The sequence below is a fragment of the Pseudochaenichthys georgianus genome, chromosome 12, assembly GCF_902827115.2.
Source record: "Pseudochaenichthys georgianus chromosome 12, fPseGeo1.2, whole genome shotgun sequence".
Classification (NCBI taxonomy): Eukaryota; Metazoa; Chordata; class Actinopteri; order Perciformes; family Channichthyidae; genus Pseudochaenichthys; species Pseudochaenichthys georgianus.
Genome location: NC_047514.1, coordinates 23,132,133 through 23,140,310, shown reverse-complemented (window position 1 = coordinate 23,140,310; position 8,178 = coordinate 23,132,133). Strand labels below are relative to the sequence as shown.

The 8,178-nt window shown below is 35.9% G+C and overlaps 1 long non-coding RNA gene across 1 annotated transcript; it reads left to right on the top strand.

Annotated features, from left to right (window-relative positions):
- Nucleotides 1–1,147: 1,147 nt before the first annotated feature.
- LOC117456319 (uncharacterized) lies at nt 1,148–7,871 on the top strand. The gene is made up of 4 exons (XR_004553231.2): nt 1,148–1,233; nt 2,591–2,651; nt 2,876–2,978; nt 7,450–7,871. It is a non-coding gene; the product is annotated as an uncharacterized lncRNA (long non-coding RNA).
- The last annotated feature ends 307 nt before the right edge of the window (nt 7,872–8,178 follow it).

The following is an 8,178-nucleotide window of genomic DNA, read 5'->3' as shown; positions in this document are numbered from 1 at the left end:
GTGGCGTTTTCCGCTGTGACCATGTGTTTGGACTCTTTGAATATGAGAAATCATGACAGAGAGGCTGAGAAATGACTCGTCGACGGAAGAGACGGAGGTAGAATACATTTTGTTGATGTGAACCGAAATAAACCATAATTATAAGAAAGCAAAAAAGAACAAAATGTAGGAAAAGGGTGTATAAACAGAGTTGATTGATATTTTAGAGTTGATATTATCATTTATGTGATGAAAGTCAACAAGAGGCTTTGATAACACACTGATGTTTCGAGTGCAAACAGCTGAGGATGATTGTTTTAACTTTGTATTACACAAAATAAAATTGAGGAGGAATAAAAGGAGCCATTTTAGTCGTGATCCCAGCTGTTCCTGTCATTCCTTATGTTTCTACAGTTTTCCCACCTTCCTGTTTGTTCCCTATGTTTCCCTTGCTGGCTCTGATCTACTAGAATGCTGCAGGAATGAGTCCAAACGTCCACACACATTAACAAGTTAGCATTTAAGAGCTTCCTCTAAAAGTCAATGGGATATTGAATGGGAACCGCTTTATACTCTTATTTGCTTAGAGTTCCTAACTAATCGAAATTACCCAGAAGTGTTTAGTGGCAGCCTTGATAAGAACCTTTAAAATTAGAGAAGCTATAAGAAAGTGCTTCCTTTCTTATCTCCTTTTAGCACAGAATTCACAATTCCTTATGGCAGCAAAGTGACAGATCATTCTTAGTTGAATTAAGCATCTATATATCCTTTTGTACAGAGGAATTAAAAACAGAGCTGTAATCTATAATCTTTTGGACAGGAAACTTGAAGTATATAGCATTTAGTGTGTTAATGTAGCCTATTTATGCAAACAAATTGAGGATATGACACACCCAAAGAAAACATCTGTCCGCCAAAATGTGGATTTTCACAGCAGCTTGGTTGACTTCTGCTCGGTTCTGATGATTTCTCCTTTACATAAGTCCTTCACAAATCAAGGGAAAAGATATAGGACGTAATTTATGCTTACTATTGGAACACAGCCTTTTTGTGGGTGTGGCTCTTCACTCCGGCTGCCAATCAACATGCACACCTGCAGCTCATTAAGCTCCCGCAGTATAAAAGCCCATCTCTACCTGCCGGTTTGTTCAGTTTGCCAGCATCTTACCAACAACTCAGCCAAGCTAAACTATCTAACTTTTGTTCCACCTGAGATCTGAGCCCGCTGCCGCACCATCACCTCATCAGTGTTTGGTAAGGAGAGAGTTATTGCCACTCACGCATGCGCAGTTCGTATGTGCAACTTGGCCGTCGGCTGAAGTCTTTGCGGTGTGTTCCCGTGCGACACATGGCCAAGACGCGGCGACGCGCGGCGACGCAACAGTCGGGGGTCTGTCTGTGTCAGTTCTTTGGTGTCAGCTTGGTGACCTTTAAACTGTTTCCTGACCTTGTCCCAGTTCTGCTTTTGGGTCCAAGAGACACATTACAATCTATCCTGAGGGGCATACATGTCCACAATACATTTATATTGAATGTTTACAATATATATTATTTATATACTGTATACAGAATATTTCATCTATTAGCTGTCAAAACATTCCAAGCAAAAAAAGTCAACCTTGTGAAAAGTCAGAGGATCACTAAGGGAAGGAAACACTGAATGAAAATGATTTCATGTATTTATTTGTGTATACTTAAATACAACATTATTTTATTTGAAGTATCTTTGAGTACTCTGATAAATGTTAGTGAATTAATTATAAGGATTATTGTTATTAAACATGTATAAAAATATAATATATTAAACAATTATATAAAAACTCATAATAAATAATAATTCAAAAATAGTAAGTAATAGTTAGTATAAAAAAGTTGATAATATTATGAAGTATTCATTGACCAACATGGCCTAAAAATATGATTTCACATTAGCCAGCTCATTCTGAAAAGGAGGCCAAAACATTATGATTTAGGTGATCATCATTTAAGGCTGTAAAAATAATGTAGGTCATTATTCTTACAGCCTTAAATGATGATCACCTAAATCATAATGTGTTGGCCTCCTTTTCAGAATGAGCTGGCTAATGAGAAATCATATTTTTCGGCCATGTTGGTCAATGAATACTTAATCAAACATAAACAAAGTTGATGAATATTGGAAGTACTAATAATCAGGGAGCTCATATGTCACTGTTTACAAGGTAGCACATCTGATTGAACAGATTGAAGTTAATTATTATCAATAACATGATATTAAGATAATTAGCCCAATTATCTGTTTGTAATTACTCTAGATCTGTTGAGATATTAAACCTGTTTGAGAGCAATACACGATCAAAAGATATTCACGAGTACTTTTATATATATATTGTCTTACATCCATACTTGCAAGACTTGAACAGTGGAGACATGAGATATTAAACGCCTACGTAATAAAGCAGCCCTTGAATTGAAGTGGAAACTAATCTTTTAAATACTCAGATTCAGCAAAAAAATATTAATATTACAGTGTAATCCTCTGTTCAATATTTCACATTATGATGTGTGGATTCGCAGATTTGATCTAGGCTTAAGATGAATATTCTGACATTTATCTTTGTTCAATCGGCAGGAAACTCGTAGGTCTCTCCATCTATCAAATATGTGCTTAAGAGAGTCTGCAGAATTAGCAGGTACTTCTACACTATGACGAACTGTAGTTTAATATTGTCTATATATCAGACTGTTTTGTATCCAGCATCTTGCATAATATCTCTGCGTTATTCTGCCTAAGTATCATCTATTTCCTGTCCCTTCAGTTTATGAAATGATGCAGTATAAACACGGCTCCACTGTCAGAGATGGAGTGACTCGATGCTGCCCTCATGTGGTGCCTTTTTCTTTGAATTTCCACCAGAAAACATTGGATTTGGCTCAAATACGTTCCATCTGCTCACGCTACGGCTTGATGCACTCGGTTGGGGATGTTTCGTTTATGCTCTGATGATGAATCACTAAAAGTAAGCGACACATTCACAGTTTGATTCTGTGTTTTCTTTAAGTAAACTCATCTGTTCTGAATCTAAATAATTATTTAAAGTCTCTATACACTAGTCTTTCCATGCCTTGCTGCTCTTGTCTTCTCTCATCTTAACACACCCATACTTTTCATTTATCTTCCTATTTCCCTCCTCTCACTTTCTATATTCTGGTGAAACCTTTTCTGACCTCCTCCTGTTTCTCGGTTCACCGAAGAGGCTCGGAGAGATAGTTTGACACCCTGCAGGAATGCAATTACCCTTTAACCCTTCACCTAATTCTCAGCTACACTTTCTTATTCCAGTGACTCTGAATTAAAGAGGACATATTAGGGTCATTCTCAGGTTCATGGGTATTTTGAGTTTCTTTTATAATATGTTTCAATGCTACAATGATCAAAAATACATTATTTTTCTCATTGGCAATTGAATATACTTGTAATCACCCTCTGTATGATGAAACATGTTTTGTTTCGGAGCATTTCTCTTTAAATCCACCTCCCAAAAAACCCATTCTGCTCCGATTAGCTTGCAAGACGAAATGCAAAGTTGGTTGTCAAACACTGTGTTGAGACACTCCGTAGCATGCATGTGACATAGACAAGAGCCAGATCTGAATCTCATGTTATCTCATGAGGCAGCCCACAAAAACTGACATTCCCATTTCACCGTGTGTGTGGGTTGATAATCACTCTAGATACCCAAATATCTGTGTAGAAATACTGTAAAGGTGTTCTATGATATGTCGTCTTTTACATCTTTGTTCAGGTGACGAAAAACATATTTCTACTACCATACTTTGCAGCAAAAATGATCCGGTGGATGGTACTGTACCCATAAGAGTGTGGTTTATCTGTCAAACAAACTGTTTTCTTTATGTTCCTAATGTTAAGATTGTATTCAACTTTAAAAATCTTCCTATTTTAACTATCTTTCCTAAACTTAAACAAGTAGGTTTGTGCGTAAAACCGATAAGCAGTTGTGATTGTGTTCAAAATTGTACTTTTATGTTGGTTTTAGGTTTTTCACTTAACCATGTGAATGAGATACTAATCTGTAAATCTATTAGGCTTAATGCCACTAATAATAACACTGATTAAATCATCTAATCACATTTTAAAAGGTGTGTTAAAAAACATGACAGTCTTCTTGTCAAACAATAAGGTATATCACGATACTCACATCAATAGTTTCTCAAAAACAACGATCTTCCATTTGAGAAAATGGGTTAAAGGGCCATTTTAAAAGGAAAACAAGAATACCCACTGCCTGCAGGTAGCCTCCTTTCCTCCCCCCCCCCCCCCCTGTCAGATCATTAAATCCTTTAATTGTCTTTGATCTATAACACCTCTAACTTCCTGACAGGAATGTTCCACCTCCTCACACAAATGCTTGTCAAACCCAATTAGTCAAATGTAACTCCTGCTCAGAAACACTGATACCTCCTTGTTGCAGCTCTCTCTCTGAGAACATCCTCCACCACACTGTGAACCTCCAGATGTTCAGTGTTGACCTGGGCTCTCTGGGAATTTATAAGAACAAGAAGACGCACGTGAACCTCAGCAGAGACAGTGAAGCTGTAGGCGCGTCTTTACATCCTGAATTTACAAGTGAAATAGCACAGCCCTCTAAACTTCATTTCCTATGTCTTTATGGCACTGGCCAAGGTTTATTTCGTTCAAACTAAAGATTGACATTTCTAAAATGTCGTCACAAATATAAAGTCAAGCTTCATTTTCCAAAATGGCTGGATACTGTAGTTTGAAAGCTAAGTTGAAAATGCTTGCTCGCTAAGATGCCTGCTATATATTAGATAACAGCACCCGCAATAAATCCACTTTATTAAGTCCACATTTTTGTCTGATAAGATGGACTTTGTTTTGTAACACACTCAGGAGAAAATTGAATGAATTATGAAACTTTAAAGGTGGGGTATGTAATTTATTTCAGAAACACTTGTTATATTCCATGGAATGCTCTTAACATCCCGATGGCAATGAATACATTAAATGCTTTGACAACAAATCCATTAAAAAATGTAATCTGTGGAAGCCGTGGTACTGTAAAAAGCACGACCAATCATTTTAGCCGGCCCGGCTAAAATGACTGGATGGCCGACCTGCCTGTCAGCCTTCCATCTGTGCACAAACTGATCTCGTGCCCTCATTGGTCATGTGCGCGTTCGTGTGTGTTGGAGGAGGGGCTCTGTGAGGAAGTGGCAGATTCTTTCCAGTTGTGTATTTTCAAATTCCATCGCACTCGAGCTGGTTTCTCCAAAATTACCTACCCCACCTTTAAGGGTTTAATTATGCAATACTTTCTTTTTGATAACCAAGTCATCACCATTTGGGTGTCTGGGTGTATATCAACCTAAAAACTGATGTACAACAGCATAATTATTATTTTATTTTGGGGGGACCATGGGATTCATCAAGCCATTCAGATTTGGCTTCCCTTTCGATGTCTTACCTAGGCTCATTCAAATATACCACCTCTCTTCGCGCAGCTTTATATATTTATACTTTTGCAATGTTGGCCATGTCCTTCTCACAAGCCGATCCCATAGCTGGATACAGGTTTTCAGACAGATGTTTGGAGAGAAAGAATGTGCTTTGAACATATAAACATATTGAGACAACGATTTGCCTAATTGTTGTTTTATTATAACCCTTTTCTTATATAAGTATGAACCTGAAAATAAGTATAAAACGTGCTCTTTAATGAAGGTCTAACTGGTCGACTTTTCATTCAAAATGTACCAGTAATCTCATATTTGACCACTTGATTGCACTTTAATTATATGGCCTTACATTTGTCCATAAGTACCTCAGACAAAGCATTGTGTCTGATAGTGTCATCAGGAATAAAAGGATTAGCACAGTAACTTTTTCAACATGTAAAACTGTCAGCAACATGTACTGCATAACCTTAAAGTACACACACCTCGGCCACTTGTTTCTGAAAGACAACAAAATACGAGAGATTTAAAATCACTGGGAGGACCACTAATTAGAATTTGAAAGTGTTTTGCAGTTGGTTTAATTTAACAGCAGACTGTGGTCTTCCCAAGGTCATGATTTATTTAAAGCAGTAGCCCTGCGTTCCAGCCCTGAGTTAATGTGTGTGAAACAGCTGGAAGGATCTTCAGAGGCGCACAGATGAATATGATGCAGTCTAATCTCTTTAGCTGTTAAAAAGAAAGGCCTCCTCGTGTAAATCAGAGCGGGGAGTGTTAAAAACGTCTCCTGTAATAAAACTAAATGCTCTGTGGTAAACTGAATAAACCGACTTTCATCTACACTCCCATAAAATACTCAAACTCGTTTGTCATTTATGTAAATTCTGTATATTGTGAGGACAAAAGCATCGTGCCTGTTTCCTGAGTCAAATGCATGTGGATAAAAACGTCTTTATTATCACATAGAAAATAACTTCTGATTGAATAATGTTTTTTCTGATGCTTGGTCGATTTACTTTCTGTGTAGCTTTGGGACACATTCAGTAAATTGGTCCTGAGAGACAAAACATGCTGTAACATTTTATAAATAAAAATAAGGGGAAAACAACAGGATTACAGATTATTATTAAAACCGTATCTACAAATTGTTACAGTAACTACTTTTCATTAAGACATGACCATTTTTCAACTTTAGAATTGGTCAATGGTTAAAAAGAAATCTAACATACCTATTTATATTCTATTTTTATTTTTTTTTGTATGATTATGGTGACATTAATTTCACACATTTACGAATGCTAAAGTCTCATCACATTTTTATTTAAATCTAGTAAAACCTAGGAATTTACTGAACATTATTTACTATAAATAACTCTTCTGGTCATAATCCAAAAAAGACCTGAGGCTAGATTCATTCTATATAATAGATAATTATTAATATCAGTATAATTAGAATGTATAAAAGCTGATCAAAGTTGATAACAATGATATTCTTATAAAGTATTTGTTAAACATAATTTGTAAAATATATATATATAAATATTACGAAGACGTGGTTTAAAATAAATGACCACATGGGGGCGACAAACTAACCTTTAATTCTAACAACTAAACTGAACTTGAATATTATGTATTGGGGGATTTATTTTGTTTTTTCTTTCTATCAAACATCCATTTTATATATTAATGTCACATTAGGATATGCTAAATAATTTTAAAATAATATAAATGTATTATGATAGATGCAAGATGTGTGAGGGAAATCATACATGTTATCATATTACAGTTAGAAGAAGCTAATGAATGCTTATCATTGTAATTAAATGTGTGTTATGCTAAATTGTTTATGGTTTTGTGGGACACGCATATCATTAAAACATGAATGATTACCATTGCTGCATTGAATTGCTGTTAAACTCATCTTGGGTGTGTTACTATATTTAAAGGTGTGTATGCAGTTGATAGAGGTTTAAAAAAGACACTGTTTGTGAACAGGAGGATTTGCAGCAGGAAATCCGCCCTAATCGTTTGGAAATGTTCCTCCATCCAGAAAACAAAATGAATGTTGGAGCCAAGTGTCTTTATGAGGCTGAAATGACATCACATTAAGAGGATTAAAGCTTCATCTGAGGCATAATGATGTCAGAGCCAATCATAAACAGACAAAGAAACACTTCCGGACAAAGACAATGGGAATTATCTTCATGCATGATCCATTTCGGTTTTGTTGCATATCCTTTGGTGTCATATCACAGTGTTTACTACACATGTAGTGCTTGGAAAGACAGGCTCAGAAGAGACGTTTCAATGCTGATTGTTGTTGGGGCATGAGAATTGTGGGAAATAAACATTTTAGATTTAGTGAATAATGCATTGATGTGAGCAGCCTATTTCCTTCACGGTTTATAAATTGTTAGGACGAGTCAACTATGTTAAATGGGTCTTCCTTTTCTTTTTGGTAAATGATGTGTACTGAATAGATTTGACCAACATATTTTAATAGAAGATCATTTCAGCGTGTTTTAAAAAAAAATACTCCATGTTGTGTGACTTTATGACTCCAAACACAAAAAGGACACACCTCAATGATTTGGATTTCAGTCCCCCTTTTAGTTCAGTTTTTATATGAAACAATCTGCATTTTTTTTTTTTCAAATGAAATCTCTTGGACTTTTTTAATGGCTTACATGATGTGTGACTTTGACTCCGTATGAAAACAAATAT